The 17,380-nt window shown below is 45.7% G+C and overlaps 1 pseudogene across 1 annotated transcript; it reads right to left on the reverse strand.

Moving 5' to 3' along the window:
* Positions 1–445: 445 nt before the first annotated feature.
* On the reverse strand, positions 446–16,386 carry LOC308467636 (zinc finger protein RFP-like; annotated as a pseudogene). The gene is made up of 6 exons: positions 16,367–16,386; positions 14,948–15,134; positions 12,978–13,084; positions 6,256–6,349; positions 5,506–5,733; positions 446–511 (listed from the first exon to the last, which is right to left on the reverse strand). The product of its transcript is annotated as a zinc finger protein RFP-like (transcript).
* Positions 16,387–17,380: the final 994 nt, after the last annotated feature.

The raw sequence follows: 17,380 nt of genomic DNA on the forward strand, positions 1-17,380 counted from the left end.
AGAGAGCGGCAACGACCTCTAGCAATTACTCACACAGCTTGCTTCGCTCTGCTGACAGCTCTGCGTCTGTTTTCAATTGCAGATACAGGTGAACTCACATGTTTAATTCTTTTTGCTCCGAAACCTTCCTTTAGCCTTGAACTTCCGAATTCTATCCCAATTAGGTCCGAATTTCTTAAGCTTGAGTGTCGGTCACTCCCCTTGCAAGTTCGGGGCTATGCTTTTTGAGGATAGTTAATGGCCTCCCTCTGCCTGCTTCTCGCTCTGCCGTTCTCTTCACTTGTTGCGAAGCTACCTGACGGCCAGGCGATTTGCAAATTGGCTTGCCGGGAACCAGACCCTCAGTGTTCTCCACTGAGGGTATTTTTGGGGGCTACTGCGCCCTGTAGCACCCCTTTTTTCCTCAAAAAGCACGGAATCTCCCAGCCAGGAAGATTCCCACTTGCTACAGGTTCATGCTCAACAGGAAGTGACCGAAATTTCCTCCTTCGAGGGGCACTGACGGGGATGGCTTGAAGAGAGGATTAGTCAAATTCATTGAGGGTTAGACCATGTTGCACCTCCAGCTGCAGAGGCAGTCTATTTCTGCATACCAGTTGCAGGCGTCCCAAGTGGGGAGAGTGGGGCTGCATTTGGAGTCTGCTTGGGGCTTCCCTTGGACATCTGCTGGGCTGCTGAGAGCTGGACTAGATGGGCCTTGGTCTGATCCTGCAGGGCTGTGACAATAAGAGCCTGGAGTATGGCTGCTTCGCAAGCAATTCAGTGAACAGTAGTGCAGAGTTTCATCTCCCTGGGAAGGGGGACGTGCTCAGCAAAGCTGTCTTTTGCTTCTGGTCTAAGAGTTTGGGTGGGGACATGGAGGTAAGGGGTGCAGCCTTCTGTAGAGGCCGGAGTCTCTCTCCTGCCTCTCTCTGCCACCTCTGAGGTGCCCTAAAAGGCAGATAGCAGAGGAAGCGAACCAATAGTCATGTTCATCTGTACTGGCTCAGTATGACCTATTCTGACAGATGCTGCCTTTCATATTCACGCCCAAGAGACTTTCCGCTCCAGAGATCTGGGGCTGAACCCGGGATCTGCACAGCAAGGCTGGAGTAAGAAAGAGTCCTTGCCAGCTGGCCACGTTGGGTGCCTGCCTGGAGAGTGGAAGCCAGGGGTTCGAGGGACATCGTGCTGCTCCTGGCAACCCCCACCCAACCCGACGTCCTCCTCCGCCTGAATCCCGCTTCCCCTGGGACGCACTTCCCATCTTGGAGCTGCTGGGGAGGGTATCACTCCCCACCCCCCTTTCCAGACACCATTCTCCTCATTCTTCTTCTTCATGCCCCCTCTTTGCCCCCTCATGTCCATGGCCTTGGGTGGTTTCCTGAGTGTATCTTCAGAACAACCCTCTGCGAGAGAGGCTAAGCTAGCCCAAGGACTGGCCCAAGGTAGCTCAGTCAAGTTGCATTTAAGACCACGTGCCCTTTCCCCTCAGATGAGAAAGCCGGGATGAGTCATGGTAGCAGCCTGTGGCCTTGATGGGCTTTGAGGCAGCCCAGCCCAGCTGGTATATTCCACCTCTGAACCGAGGAAGCGCAACTGGAGAGACAGAGCCCAGCACTTTTCTCACGGGACAGAAGCGCACGACTTCCCCCTCCCACTTGCCGTCCGCCCCAGTCTTTCTCCGGCGGCTCAGTTTAGTGCACCAAGCGGCTCATCCCAGGTGGGAATTCGGGTGGCGCTGCTTGCAGAAGGAGAAGCGGCTGTTGCTGGCAGAAACTCCCACTGTTCTTCTCAGGTAGGACATCTGGGATCCAGATGAACGTTTTACCGAAAAGTATGGCTTGACTACTGATTTCCAGTTTAAAGGATGGCAAAAAGACCTAAGTTTGGAGGACAGGTGAAAAAAACCACGAATTACATTTAAAGTTCTGCGAGATGCAAAGGAAAGCTTGTGTTTTAAACTTGTATTTTACAGCTTGTTGCTTGTTGCGTTTAATGGAATGGGTGATATTGAGAAAGAAGAGACTTGGAATTAGAAGGTTAGAATTTAAGGTAAGGTTACCAGAATTTTTTCAAAGAATCCGGGGACACTTTTTTTTTTCAAAAGAGAAAAAAAGGGTGTTTTTTTTAAATCATTTTTTTAAAAAAATAAGAAGTAATATCTTCTCTTCTGGGTCTCCTCTGTCGTGTCGCCTTCCTCTGGGCCCCAGCCTGATCTCTTGGAGTGCTATCTGCCGTGGAGTAGGCTCGGGTCGGGCCTGGGCTCGGCCATGTGTCCTTGCCCTCCTGGTGCTCTCCTACCGCTCTTCCTCAGCAACAGCAGAGGCAGCAACGCGGGAAGGTCGGGGCTCCCCTCTTTTTTCTCCTTCCTCTTTCTCTTCCTTCTCCTTCTCCTTTCCTCCTTCTCCCTGGGTTGGCTCTGGGGTTTTTACTGGCCCTGGAGCGCTGCTGGGCAGTCGGCCACATGGCCGGGTGCTCTCACTCCCGCCTCTATTTGGGTCCTGGGTGTGTGTGTCAGCGGTTCCCCCAGTTGACGTGCCAGGCATCCGTGGTTCCCCCTCGGCAGTGGCAGCGGTAGCGGTAGTGGCAGTCTCAGCAGCCCGGAGCCAGCCTGGTAGTGCAGTTGGCTCTGGCTGGCTTCAGGAGCTGCTCATTGCCGTGGCACCTACCATTTTGCCTCGCTGAAAGTCTCCATATGATGTGTTTTGTGCCATTGAACCAATCATGCAACACTCATTCCCTACTAATAAATCTACAACACTTAAAATATAAATCTGAGGACCTTATATGAAATCCGGGGACATTCCGGGGACGGATTTTGTCGGGGACAGATTTGTAAATCCAAGGACTGTCCCCGGGAGACGGGGACATCTGGTAATCATTCCATAATAGGGCTTCTCCTGCCTTTGCCAGTATGTCAGCCTTCTCAGCCTCCGTAAAGAGGCCATTCATTTTTATTTTTTTAAATAATATTTATTAAAGGTTTAAAGATTACGGAAAGAAAAAAAGAAAGAAAAAATAAACAACGCAAATCAATACTATACATAAAAAGAGAAAAAAACAAAAGACACAATACATCAAAACAAAAGCAAAAACAAAAACAATTAAAAACACATCCAATATTTCCATATCTTTGTCTTTCATTAACTTGTTTCATCGACCTCCTCACACCTCCCTTTTTTGTGTTCTAGTTATTAATTGTTTCAGCAAATCCTTTCCATCTTTCACTATTTTCTATCATATAATTATCATAATTTGTTTTAACCTTATCTTACCATTAATACCCTAAAACTTATTTGTACTTAACTTCTTATAACATTTCTACTAAAGCCGTGTAATTTCATTCCAACATTTTTCTAACACTCATTAATTTTACAATGTTTCTATAAATAAATTTTAAAAACTTTTTTCCAATCTTCTTCCACCGTCTCTTCTCCCTGGTCTTGGATTCTGCCAGTTCTTTCTATCAATCCATATGGTCCATCAACCTGGTGATCTTCTGTCCGAGGCTCTTAACTCTTTTCCATGTCCCTTCTGCAGATCTTCTTCATATTTATACATACACTTTACTTTATCTTCTGCTGATCTTATTCTTAATTTCCTTCCTTTAACATTGAGGAGTAAATCTCGGGGAAGCTCCAACCTAACAATGTCTTTATTCCTTCTCAACTGGTCAGCCCATTCTCCATAGTCAAAACTAAGGTCCAAAAGATATTTCAGGACGTGTTTCAATTGGCTTTCTCTAAATTCAAACATAGAAGGCAACACCTTATATTCATCAAATTGTCTCTGTAAGACTGAGGCTCTCTCCACTTGTATTACTTGAGGTTCTAGAATAACTTTCTCCCTCGTCTTCTCCACAACTTGCCATGTCGAAGTAGATTCCTGGATTGATTCCTGAGTAGTTTCTGTATAGATATTCACTTCTTGTCCCAAATCAGTCATTTTTTGTCCCAAATTATCAATCTTAATAGTCATCACATCCATCTTCTCATCATGCTGTTCCAATAAAGCACTTATCTTGCAAAATGCAATCACTAAGGCTTCTTCTGTCGACATTCTTGTCCAAGGTCAATCTCTAATTCTCACGGTCTTTTATCTCTGCAGCTGGAAAATTCCCCAGCTCCACTCCTGCAACAGTTTCAAAAGCTCCCTCTAGAGGAAACAATTTCTATTTGTATCCGTCCTTTTAAACGCAGATCCAGCAACAAAGTTAGTTTCAATCTTTCAGTTACTTTTGCTCCTTTTTAAGTGCAAAAGGAAACAATGGAAACAATATATTTCTCTTATTTAACTATCTGTCAACATACGTTTTATTCACAGTCAATGGACTTTCCCAAAACGTCAAACTTACTGACAGCCCGTTCCCAGGTTCAAAGCGGTGGTAATTTGTCTTTCTTCACTCTCTCTCCTGCAGGCTTAGGCAATCTAAGATTTTCCCCCTCTTCTCCTGCTTCCAAGGAGGGTTTAATAATTTTAACTGATGGAAATTTAGTCCTTTACAAAAGGCTCTCCAAGACTTTAGCTTGCAGCGTCTTTGCTCTATCTATTTACAAAAGAGGAAGTCGGACTTCCTGTTTGGAACTTTCCCGTTTCGGTGCCGAATTAAGATGTTTAAAGGTCCAATTTTCCGTTCTACTCACGGGTAGTTGTTTAAAGTCCAATTGTCCACAGGAAAAAAGTCAGCGCGCAACGGCAATGCGGCTTCACTCCGTGAAAGAAGCAGTCGATTCAAAGCACCGCGCCACTCACCCCACGTCGCTCCGGACCCCCGAAACCGGGTTTCCCCGTGAGTGGGGGAGGCGCAAAAGGTGCCAGCGGAATCCCACGTCCACAGGCTTCTCCCGACTGTGGTTTTTGGTGGGTCTCTGCCTTCGCCGTGGCGGCCAGACCCTGATTTCCATGGAGCGGGTTCCTCCCGATCAGAGGAATTCCGCCATTGCCGGAGGCGCTAACCCGGAAGTCCGGAGGCGCTAACCCGGAAGTCCGTAAAGAGGCCATTCAGAAGCACTTGTACGTCTGGCCATATGGGATTGTGAGTGGAGAAGATGGCGCAGTCTGGATTAGTCCCTCTGTCTTGCTCTTTGGTCACTGTGACCGAGAACCATTTTGGGCCGATCAGGATCCATGGGGAAGGGGATCAACCCAGAAGTTGTGGAGGGAACGGGAAGAGAAGCTTGGTCAAGAGACTGGCTCATGTCAGAAGGAGGCCTGAATGCATCCTTGGCCAAGCCCAGCCCAGGGCAGGAAGGCAGCATTGCCCAGCGGGAAGGCATTCGGAGGCAAATCATCAGCAAGGAGCAGGAAATCCCCTCCCATTCCATCAAGAAGACTGAAGAATCTCTAGTCGGCATTCAGGTGAGTTCAGCATCCCAGGTCTCTTGGGTGTTCCTGTCCATTACAAACCTGACTTGAGGCTCCATCAACTGAGCCCCTACACTCCTTGCATACATGAAAGGGGCACAGAAAGGATGGGAGGTGGCCTTTTCCTGGAACCTTGGGCTGCTCCTGTCACCATCTTACCTGCAACAATTCACTCGCTGGCTGCTGACCCTTTTCCTCCATCTCCTGGATGATCCTCTCAAGAGAGGAGAGTTTCCTGGAGAGTCTGGCCAGCTGCTAGTCCCTTCTCCCTGCAATCTCCTTCTCCACCTCTTCCACATGATTCAGCAGACGCTTTTCTACTTCCAGGAACTGGTGCAGTTGTCTGAACTTCTCCACAGTCTTCAGCCTCTCTGTTTCTGTTAATTTCTGCAAGAAAAGAGGAGGTCTGAGCGAGGAAGATGGTCAGCCTTCAAAACATCAGCAAGAGAATTATGATTTGAATTGAACTGCTTCCACCCTCTCAGCTCACAAGTCCTCAGGCTTCTCCTTGACTGCTTTTCACATAATAAACAACAATGGGAAATAAACTCCATTTAGCTGCATTCAAAGGTGAACTTACCTAATTCACAATTCTTGGAAAAAATATGGAGACAGAAACAGCAATCTTTTGAAATTCACACCTCTGAATTTTTCAAGGTTGACCCAGCCAGGTAATGTTCACCAAAAAAATGTATTTATGAGGGTAAAGCACATATCAAAATATTTATACGAGAAGGTAGCCACCCTAGCATTTGATTCATTTTCAGAATAAATAAATAAATAACAAACTGATATGGAAAAAGGAGAAATAGGGAGAAGTTGAAATGGGCAGATTTCCCCATCCCTCCTCAGTCCTGACTTGCTTCTTGAAGTGCTTGTTCCCTCACTAGTAACAATAGTGACACTTACAAGGAGGTCTTTGCTTTCCTTGTCCAGGTCTGCTTGATAGGCCATAATTTCCCCTCTCTCTTTCCTCAGAATCTCCAGGCAGCGACAGATCTCCCTGACAAGAAAAGGGAAAACTCAGCTTTGATTGAGACACAAAGAGAGGAGATGAATATTCTACTGGCTTCTTGGGTCCAGTGGCCTTGCTATAATAGCAAAGTAATTTACTGGAGGAAATAAAAGTACAGAGGTTTTCAACCTTTTTGGGTCCACGGCTCCCTGGACCAACTCCCTTCTTTCTGTGGCACCCCTGTGGGGCTCAGGAGACCAGTTAGGTGCCCCCTTGCTTGCCAAGCTTGCCTCCCCTCACCCTTTCTTGAACACGCTCCCTTGCGGAGTGCTCTCTCAGCCTCCTCTCCTCTCCCCTCTCCTTAGGAGTCCTCCTAGAATCATAGAATCATAGAGTTGGAAGAGACCACAAGGGCCATCGAGTCCAACCCCCTGCCAAACAGGAAACACCATCAGAGCACTCCTGACATATGGTTGTCAAGCCTCTGCTTAAAGACCTCCAAAGAAGGAGACTCCACCACACTCCTTGGCAGCAAATTCCACTGTCAAACAGCTCTTACTGTCAGGAAGTTCTTCCTAATGTTTAGGTGGAATCTTCTTTCTTGTAGTTTGGATCCATTGCTCCGTGTCCGCTTCTCTGGAGCAGCAGAAAACAACCTTTCTCCCTCCTCTATGTGACATCCTTTTATATATTTGAATATGGCTATCATATCACCCCTTAACCTCCTCTTCTCCAGGCTAAACATGCCCAGCTCCCTTAGCCGTTCCTCATAAGGCATCGTTTCCAGGCCTTTGACCATTTTGGTTGCCCTCCTCTGAACACGTTCCAGTTTGTCAGTTTGTCTCCTCTTGGTCTCTGAGCTGCCCCCACTGCCCCCCAGGGGCCTGGGACTTGCCTGTCCATTCCCAACAGCAAGGGCCCCTCGCCAGTTTGCTTGCTTACTCTGAGGCCGTCTCAGCTCCTGGCAGCCCACACCCCCTGGCCAGCCCCAGAGGCACCATTCTCTGGGGGAGAACATCTGGGCAAGCCTTGGGGAGGCAGAGATGGCATCCGAGGAGGGAGGGAAGGAAAGAGGGACAGAGGCCAGTGTCTCCCGCGGCACCCCTGACCATCATTCAAGGCACCCCAGCTGCCACAGCACACTGCTGGAAAACCACTGCAGAACTTGGATGGGAATGTTTTCTAGTCCAACTAACTGGTCTGGAGAAGAGTAAAGGCAGCCATGCTTGCTCCTTTGTCTTTTCCGAGGAGACTTCCAGCCTGACTTCTCATCTTGAGGCCCCAGGGAGAAGTGGGAAGAGGAAGAGGAGGAGGAAGCATCCCCAGAATAAGTGTGCTCCCCACCAGTAGGTGCGCTGAGCTCTGGCGCTGCTCTCAAAGCCTTTCTGCCGGCTCCGTGTCGCAGATGACACTCAGCACACCGACATTTTCCTCCACAGCAGTCCGGAAGTCTCTGACTTCTCATCTTGAGGCACCAGGGAGAAGTGGAAAGAGGAGGAGGAGGAGGAGGAGGAAGCATCCCCAGAATAAGTGTGCTCCCCACCAGTAGGTGCTTCCACCCCCCACTCCTAAATCTGCTTCCAACAGATACTTGGGGGGGAGGCATCCTGCACCACCTGGTCAATTCCTGGTGTTAGGAGAATTAGAAGGTCTAAGATATAAACGCATACATAAATACCGTAAGTAGTTATCATCACAAAAGAATATCCAGGTAAACCCATGAACAGCCAGGTAAACCCATCAACAGGTTTCCTGCCAGACAGGATTCTGCTGTAGACTGCCCCTTCTCTGACGTATGTATGATGTATTGGGGGCTGGTCTTGGGCAACACCCCTTCTGTGATGTATATATGATGTATGGAGGGGTGGTCTTTTTTTTTAAAATAATATTTATTAAGATTTAAAAGGTTACAAAAAGAAGAAATTGAAAACAGCATATTAAAGAAAACAGAACATCACATCACAATAAAAAAGAAAAAGAAAAGAAGAAAAAAAATACAATGAATCTTCCCATAACTTATCTTTCATTTGCTTATTTCCTTGACCTCCTCACACCTCCCTTTTTTGTATTCTAGTTCAATTAGCTATTTCAGCAAGTCCTTTCCATCTTTTCCAGTTTTTGTCCTCTATTTTATCTTAATATAATGTAACTTTACTTTCCCTCCTTTCACCATTTAGCAATCTATTTTTTCTTAATCCTTTATAGCATTTCTGCTAAAACCACATTACTTCATTCCAACATCCTTCTAACATTCCTTAATTTTACAATGTTTCTGTAAGTAAACTTTAAATTTCTTCCAATCTTCTTCCACCAACTCTTCTCCCTGGTCTCGGATTCTGCCAGTCATTTCCGCCAGTTCCATGTAGTCCATCACCTTCATCTGCCATTCTTCCCGGGTGGGTAGATCTTGTGTCTTCCAATACTTCGCGATGAGTATTCTTGCTGCTGTTGTGGCATACATAAAGAAAGTTCTATCCTTTTTTGACACCAATTGGCCGACCATGCCCAGGAGAAAGGCCTCTGGTTTCTTCAGAAAGGTATGTTTAAATACCTTTTTCATTTCATTATAAATCATCTCCCAGAATGTCTTAATCCTTGGGCACATCCACCAAAGGTGAAAAAATGTACCTTCAGTCTCTTTACATTTCCAACATTTATTATCGGGCAAGTGATATATTTTTGCAAGCTTGACTGGTGTCATGTAGGTCATTTTCATTATATTCTCTCTTAAGGCATTACATGTCGTAAACTTCATACCTGTGGTCCATAACTGTTCCCAGTCAGCCATCATAATATTATGTCCTACATCTTGTGCCCATTTAATCATAGTTGATTTCACCGTTTCATCCTGAGTATTCCATTTCAACAGCAAGTTATACATTCTTGACAAGTTCTTAGTTTTGGGATCTAACAGTTCTGTTTCCAATTTTGATTTTTCCACCTGGAAGCCATTTTTTTTATCCAAATTGTACGCCTCCATTATTTGGTAATAATGGAGCCAGTCTCGCACTCTATTTTTTAGTTTTTCAAAACTCTGCAGTTTTAATCTGTCTCCCTCTTGTTCTAAAATTTCCCAATATTTCGGCCAATTGGCCTCCATATTGAGCTCTTTCTGAGCCTTTGCTTCCATTGGTGACAGCCACCTTGGGGTTTTATTTTCAAGCAAGTCCTTATATCTTATCCAGACATTAAACAGTGCTTTTCTGACAATATGGTTTTTAAACGCTTTATGTGCTTTAACCTTGTCATACCACAAATATGCATGCCACCCAAATACGTTGTTACAACCTTCTAGGTCCAGCACTTCAGTATTTTCAAGAAGCAGCCATTGTCTCAGCCAGCAAAACGCGGCTGATTCATAATAAAGTTTAAAGTCTGGCAGGGCAAATCCACCTCTTTCTTTAACATCGGTTAATATCTTAAATTTTATTCGAGGCTTCTTGCCCTGCCAGACAAATCTAGAAATATCTCTCTGCCACTTCTTGAAGCAATCCATTTTATCCAAAATTTGAAATGTTTGGAACAAAAACAGCATCCTTGGCAATACATTCATTTTTATCGCAGCAATTCGGCCTAGCAATGATTTGACCATATTTCTAAATCCTTTTTCACTTCCCACCAGCATTTTTCATAGTTATCCTTAAATAAATTCACATTTTTAGCAGTCATATTGACCCCTAGGTATTTCACTTTCTTAACCAATGTTAATCCTGAAACCTCTCTCTTTCCGTCACTGTTAGATTTTTCTCTAAAACCTTAGTTTTCATCTTATTCAGCTTAAAACCCGCTACCTGACCAAATTCTTGAATCAATTCCAGTACTCTTTTGGTACTAGATTCTGGCTCCTGTAATGTCAGTACCAAATCATGAGCAAATGCTTTCAATTTGTACTGTTTAGCTCCGACTTGTATACCTTTAACCATTTGGTCCCTTCTAATCATGTTTAAGCGAACCTCCAAGACGGATATAAAAAGCAATGGGGAAATTGGGCAACCTTGTCGTGTTCCTTTCTCTATCTTAAATTCTTCCGTCACTACATTATTTACAATTAATTTAGCCTTTTGTTCTGAGTAAATTGCACCTATACCATTTCCAAAACCTTGGCCAACCCCCATCCCCTGTAAGTTCTTCTTCATAAAACTCCAGGAAATATTGTCAAAGGCTTTCTCCGCGTCCACAAATATCAAAACTGCTTTAGTGTTAATATTCACTTGTAATTTTTCTAAAATGTTAATTATGTTCCTCGTATTGTCAGACAAGTGTCTGCCCGGGAGAAAGTCCGCTTGATCTTTATGAATTTCTTCTACTAATACCTTTTTTAATCTTTTAGCCAAAATGTCTGCAAAAATTTTATAATCCACATTAAGCAAAGATATGGGGCGGTAGTTCTTAAGCTGTGTCTTCTCGGACTCTATTTTCGGTATAAGTGTGATATATGCTTCCTTCCACGACTCTGGTGCCCTTTTCCCTTCCAATATTTCATTACAAACTTCTTTTAATGGCTGTATTATCCATTCTTTCAGGGATCTATAGTATCTTGAAGTTAGTCCATCCGGACCTGGAGATTTACCCAACTGCATATTCTGGATGGCCCCTTCTACCTCCTGCTCCGTTATTTTGTTATTCAACATTAGCTTGTTTTCTTGAGAGATTTTTTGTAGTCCATTTGTTTTCAAAAATCGGTCAATGTCCATTTCTTTCTGCATCTCTTGTGTATATAATTGTTTAAAGTACCTCTGGAAACACTTTCTGATCTCCACTGGATTCTGTATATTTTCCCCTTCCACTTCCAAATTTGTGATGGTATTAAGTTTTTGTCTTTTTTTCATTTGCCAAGCCAGCAGTTTCCCACATTTGTTTGCCGATTCAAATGTCTTTTGTCTCATCTGTTTAATTTTCCATTCTATTTCCTGATTCATCATTTTCATATATTGTACTTGATATAACTTTATCTCTTTCAAGATCTCCTGCGACTTTGGTTTGACTCTCAATTTTTTCTCTCCTTCCTTTATTTTCTCCAAAATCTTGTCTTTTTTCTCATTTTGAACTCTCTTCTTAATTGCATTCTGTTGTATCAAGAATCCTCTCATAACCGCTTTACTTGCGTCCCAGATTACTCTTTTTTCAGTAGTGGTATTCATATTAATCTCAAAATAATCTCTCAAGGTTTTTTGGGCCTTCTTAGTCACTTCTTCGTTCCTAAACAAAGTGTCATTCATCCTCCATCTAAAGGAACCAGTTGGTGTTAGTTTCATTTCCATCTTCACAGCATTATGAGCGGAGTAAGTTTTAGGGCAAATTTCCACTTTTCTAATCTTTGGAGCCAACCCTCTAGTTACCCAAATTTGGTCAATTCTTGTCCATGTCATTTTGGCCTCAGAGAAGAAAGTTCCCTCTCTTCCCAAAGGGTTCTTCATTCTCCAGATGTCAACTAAATTCATATTGTCAGTCATATCAAAAAAAGTTTTTGGTAGTCTACCATCCTTGGTAACTACCTGTCTCAATGCCTTGTCCATATTTGTAGACACCACTCCATTCATGTCCCCCATCAAAATCATATTGTAATCCATATAGTCCATCAGAGTCTCATGTAACTTATTGTAGAATTCCGATTTCCCCTCATTTGGTGCGTAAATGCCTACTATCAAAAATTTCTCTCCTTGTGATTGAATTTTGAATCTTCCTTGGTCATCTTTAAATATAAATTTCGGTGATAGGCTCTCCTTTACATAAAGGACTACTCTTTTTTTGACTTTGTCTGATGAAATAAATTCTTGGCCCAATCTTTTGTTACTCAATATCTTCCTGTGTAGCCTTGTCACGTGTGTTTCTTGCAAACAAATCAAGTCCAATTGTTCTTTTTTCAATAAATGAAAGACTCTCCGCCTTTTTTCCGGGGAGTTCAGTCCATTCACATTCCAGCTTAATACTTGCAGTGCCATGATGTAATTACTCTGATTTTCCTCCAACTGCACCCAATGCCTGCTCTTCTTCTGTTGGTAGTGTCGGTGTCGCTAGACGGTCCAGTCCAAAAGGTAGTGTTGCAATGTCCACTATTCCTCTTTTTGGTGGTCTTCTGTCCAATGCTCTTTGCTCTAGTCCTCTGTCTGGTGATCTTCTGTCCGATGCTCTTGACTCTTTTCCAAGTTCCTTCTGCAGATCTTCCTCGTAATTGTTCAAAAACTTTGCTTTATCTTCTACTGATCTTATTTTTATTTTCCTTCCTTTAAAGCTGAAGGATAGGCCTTGGGGAAATTCCCACCTAAAGATGATTTGATTCCTTCTCAGCAGGGCAGCCAAATCTCCGTAATTGGACCTGAGGTCCAAAAGATGTTTCGGGATATCTTTGAATATTTCCACTCTTGACTGTTGTATTACCAATGTCTTCTGGTAATGCCAACCCAAAATTCTGTCTCTCTCTTCTTTGGATCTGAGGGTAATCAAACAGTCTCTTATTCTGTTCTTCTCTTTCTTCCCCCCTCTTCCCAATCTAAAGGCCCTCACAATTTTAAATTCATCTTGTTCCAAATCCAGCTCCCAAAATTCTGCAAGTTCCTGTGTGAGAAAGTCTATCAAACTGTCCTTCTCCAGTTCAGGTACAGCTCTGATCCTCAAATTTATCTGTTTCTCCTTCAGCTCAATCATAGAAAGCGTCAGCTTATGGTCATGAAGTTGCCTCTGCAGGTCTGGAACTCTCTCTGTTTCTAATTGTGTTACCTTAAATTCCACAGAAGTAACTTTTTCCTTGACTTCCTCTGCAGTCTGTCGTGTCGAATTAGATTCCTGTATCAGTTTCTCAATGGTTTCTGTGTTAGTATTCACCTTTTGTCCCAGACTATTTATGCTTTTTGTATTTGCATCAATTTTAGTAACTGCAGCATCCACTTTTGCATTTGTGGCATCCACTTTTGCATTTGTAGCACCCACTTTTGCATTTGTAGTATCTACTTTCTTGTTAATGATTCATTTATCTTACTTAATGCAAGCGCTAGGGCTTCTTCTGATGACATTCCTCTTGATTTAGGTTGTGTTGGTACAGCCACGGATGAGGCAGAAGGGCCGGATGTTGATGCTCTTCGTTGCCAAAGCTTCCCAGACCTTGTTGTTTTGTCTGGGAATGATGGATCTACTTTTTCTTTCCCATCTGCCATAACACTTTTTAAAAAAAACAAACAAAACAAAAAAACAAAACAAAAAACAACCCCAAGGTCAGTCCCACAGTCACATAGCTTTATCTTAGCAGTGGAAAATTCCCCTGAACCAACTCTTGTAACAGTTTCAGAAACTTCCTCTAGGGGTAAACAGTTGATATCTGTTCTTGCATTAATCCAAAATAACACCTTTTAAAACACAACTCAAACGAGAAAGTTAGTTTCCATTTTCAGTTACTTTTCTCCTTTTTAAGATCAAAAGTGGGCAGCTAAAAACAATGTATCTCTCTTACTCAGCTAACTGTCAGCGGATGGTCTATTCACAGTCAAAACGCATTTCAAAATATGGCAGTCTTATTGTCCTATTGGCAGCCCGTTCCCAGGTTCTGAGCGGTGGAATTTTAGCTTCCTTCCCTCTCTCTTGCAGGTATATATAGTCAAACTTCCCCCCTCTTCTCCTGCTTCCAAGGGGGGGGGGGATTCACTTTCTTTTTAATGTTGAGAAATTAGTCTTTTCCAATCGATTTTCCGAGACTTTAGCTTGCAGTCTCTGCTTTGATCTATTTACAAAAACGGAAGGCGGACTTCCTGTTTGAGCCTCCCCGCTTCAGTGCCAAATTAAACCTTTTTTTCCCTTTAAAAACTTCCAATTTATCCTACTCACGGGTAGTTACTTTTAAAATCCAATTGTCCACAGGAAAAAGTCAGCGCTCTCCGGCAACGGCTGTGCGGCTTCGCTCCGTGGAAAAAGGAGTCGATTCACAGCACCGCGCCACTCACCCCGCTTCGCTCCGGAGCCCCAAAATCGGGGTTCCCCACGAGTAGGGGGGGCACGAAAGGTGCCCGCCTAATCCCACGTTCACAGGCTTCACCCGCCTGTGATTTTTGAGGGGTCTCCGCCTTCGCCGTGACGGCCAGACCCGGTTCCCACAGAGCAAATTCATCCTAGTCAGAGGAATTCCGCCATTACCGATGGCGCTGACCCCGGAAGTCCGCCGTGGTCTTGGGCTCCAGGGTGGGCAATTTCAAATGTCTATAAAAGGACGTGCCATGCATGGTTCGGGGTCTCCTCCTCCCTCCTGCGTGTGTGTGTGTGTGAGCACCCTGTTGGAACAGTTAATAAAGATCTGGCTTACTAGCTGCTTTGCTTCTCAATATTCTCTGGTTGGCCTCTGTTATTTTCACCTACCGATAGAGAACCTACAAAAGGGCTCTATATGGGCTCTTAGGTACCCCATAAGGGAAAAGGAGCAGTTTTTTTCCTTATAACACTGGCATGTTAGTCCCCACCCCCTTGCAGCTGATCCCTTGCTGCTATCTGCTTTGCAGGGTATTGAGGAGGCATCCTGCTAGCCAAAGGAGACATGTACTTAGTTGTGTATGTGCAATTTACATCTGTAGTACCATGCCTACTTTGGATCTGAGAATTAAAAAGATAACCTCTCAAGAAGAATACACAGCTATTTCTCCCCCTCAAGATCCAGGGATCTCCTACCTCGTATTCCTCGAAAGCCTCTTCCAGAGGAATCACCTTGTGGTGTTTGTGCTTCTTGGATCTGTCACAAACCACACAGATGGGGGCTTCATCCTCCTTGCAAAAGAGTTTCAGGGGCTCCTGGTGCTTCTCACAGACTCCTCCTTTCCCTCCTTTCCCTCTTGAAGACTGAGATTCTTGGCTATTTCTACAAAGGTAGCCAATTGCCGATTGCGGACGAGGCTCCTTCTCTGGACTCCAACTCGGCATTGAGGACAGGAAGCCAGCCTCCTTTTTGCCCCGCTGCACTGGATCAGGCAGGACTGGCAGAAGTTATGCCCACACTCTGGGATGGTAACTGTGTCGTAAAGAGAGTCAGGGTCAGTGAAATATACTCAGAGTCGAGAGTGGATTTCATATTCTTTATTCAGCTCATAGTGGTAAGGAGAAATGAAAGTTTCCCCAAAGTATCTGCTTTATATACATTATTTACACAATGGGCTGCATGTGATTGGCTAATTCCGGAATTCTCCTGTAGGCCAATCAGGTTGTGGATTCACTTCCATCTGGAGCTGGATTGGGTGGCTCCTGCAGACCAATCATACTGCTGCATTGTTCTAGGACCAATCAGACTGCTGCATTCTGAATCCTATTGTTCTAGGACCAATCAGACTGCTGCATTTTGGATCCTATTCAACTCAGTACATAACACCCCTTCCCTCTAAGTTCCAGTCCTGCCCGGGAGGTCGCATTCATAGTCCTCAAGGTACGCCGGCGGCCTACGTGTGTGTTGCAGCCTGGGGTGTTCCCTGGTCCAGGGTTCAGGTTCTGGCTCGTCTTCCAAGGATGCTGGCCGTGATGGGGCCGTTTGGTCTGGCGCAACCAGCTCGCTCAGTCGTGGTTCTGCTTCCAGTGTCTTTTCGGCCTCACGGGTCCTTTCTGTATTTACTGATTCTGCCTCTCCTGCTGGCCCCTCCTGCTTTACGGGCCTCACTGCCCCACTGTTCCCTTGGGACTCCTCTGACCTGTCCTCCTCCTGGTTTTCTCCCGGGAATCGTCTCCGTATCTGGTCGCAGTGGCGGCGCCAGCATTGCCCCCCATACCTTAGCACCTCGTACGACACGGGGCCAGTGACCCTGGTGACTGTGGCGGGTACCCATGCTGGGCCTGCCCCAAAATTCTTTGCATACACTGGGTCCTGGGCCACGAAGGTCCGGGGGTTCCTGCCTTCCCCCACCACTACCTCATCCTGAGCTCTATCGGGGTGAAGGTGGTCCAGTCTGATTGCAAGGCGCCAGTAGTTTGCAAGACCAGTAGTTCAGCGGGGCTCTGGCCAGTCGTTGAGCTGGGGATGCTGTGCTGTGCTAGAAGGAATGTGGCAAGGCGGTACTCCCAATCCCCTTGCGTCATGCGGTGGAGGGTGTCCTTGGTGGTCTGCACCCTGTGTTCTGCTTGGCCATTGGTGGCAGGGTGGAATGGCGCTGAGCGGATGTGGCGGATGGCGTTCTGCGCTGTGAAGGTTTGGAATTCTCCTGACGTAAATGCGGTTCCGTTGTCTGAGACGAGAGTGTCAGGGAGCCCGTGGGTTGCAAACAGCCTGCGTAGTACCCGGATGGCTGCGGACGTGGAAGTGGACGGTACCAGTGCGACTTCCAGCCATTTGGTGTAGGAGTCCACCACTATGAAGAATGTTTTCCCCTGAAAGGGGCCAGCGAAGTCCACATGCAGGTGTGACCATGGTGCTCGGGCGGACTCCCAGGACTGGACTGGGGCCCTTGGGGGATCTGGGTGGGATTCTTGGCAGGCCTGGCAGTGTTTGACCCAGGTCTCTATCTCTCCATCGATCCCCGGCCACCACACATAACTCCTGGCAAGGGCCTTCATTCTCACTACCCCTGGGTGTGTCTCGTGTAGGGCTGTGAGGACCATTTTGCGGAGGGGCTGGGGAACAACGACCCTGCTTCCCCATAACAGGCACCCCTTGTGGGCCGACAGTTCATGTTTGCGGGTTGTGTAGCCCGCGAATTCTGGCCTGGGGCTGCTGCTGGGCCATCCCCTCCACACCCAGTCCAGGACCCGGGAGATGACCCTATCTTTCTTGGAATGGTGTGCAACTACTTGTGCCTGAATGGGGCAGTCGGGAAGCAGCTTCAGGCTCATAACCTGTAATGGTTCTAGGGGTTGCTCGTGCGTAAGCCAGTGCAAACACCTGGCTGGATTGCCTGAGTGAACCTTTTCTGTCCGGACAGCCACTTACCCGTGGCTGTTTCAATCGCTGGCAGAATCCGTCAGTGGGCGTTTCTTAAACTTCTTCCAGCAAAGAAGCTCTTTGACGCCTAGTCGCCTCCTACTCTCTCTGCGCGGAAGCCTTCTGCACAAGGAGGGCATAGGCAGCGGAGGACCTCTACTCTCCCCGCTCGTCCCCGGCAAGGAGTCATGGGACCACCTCGCCGC

This window comes from Podarcis pityusensis (genome assembly GCF_964106645.2).
Source record: "Podarcis pityusensis genome assembly, chromosome: W".
Taxonomy (NCBI): Eukaryota; Metazoa; Chordata; class Lepidosauria; order Squamata; family Lacertidae; genus Podarcis; species Podarcis pityusensis.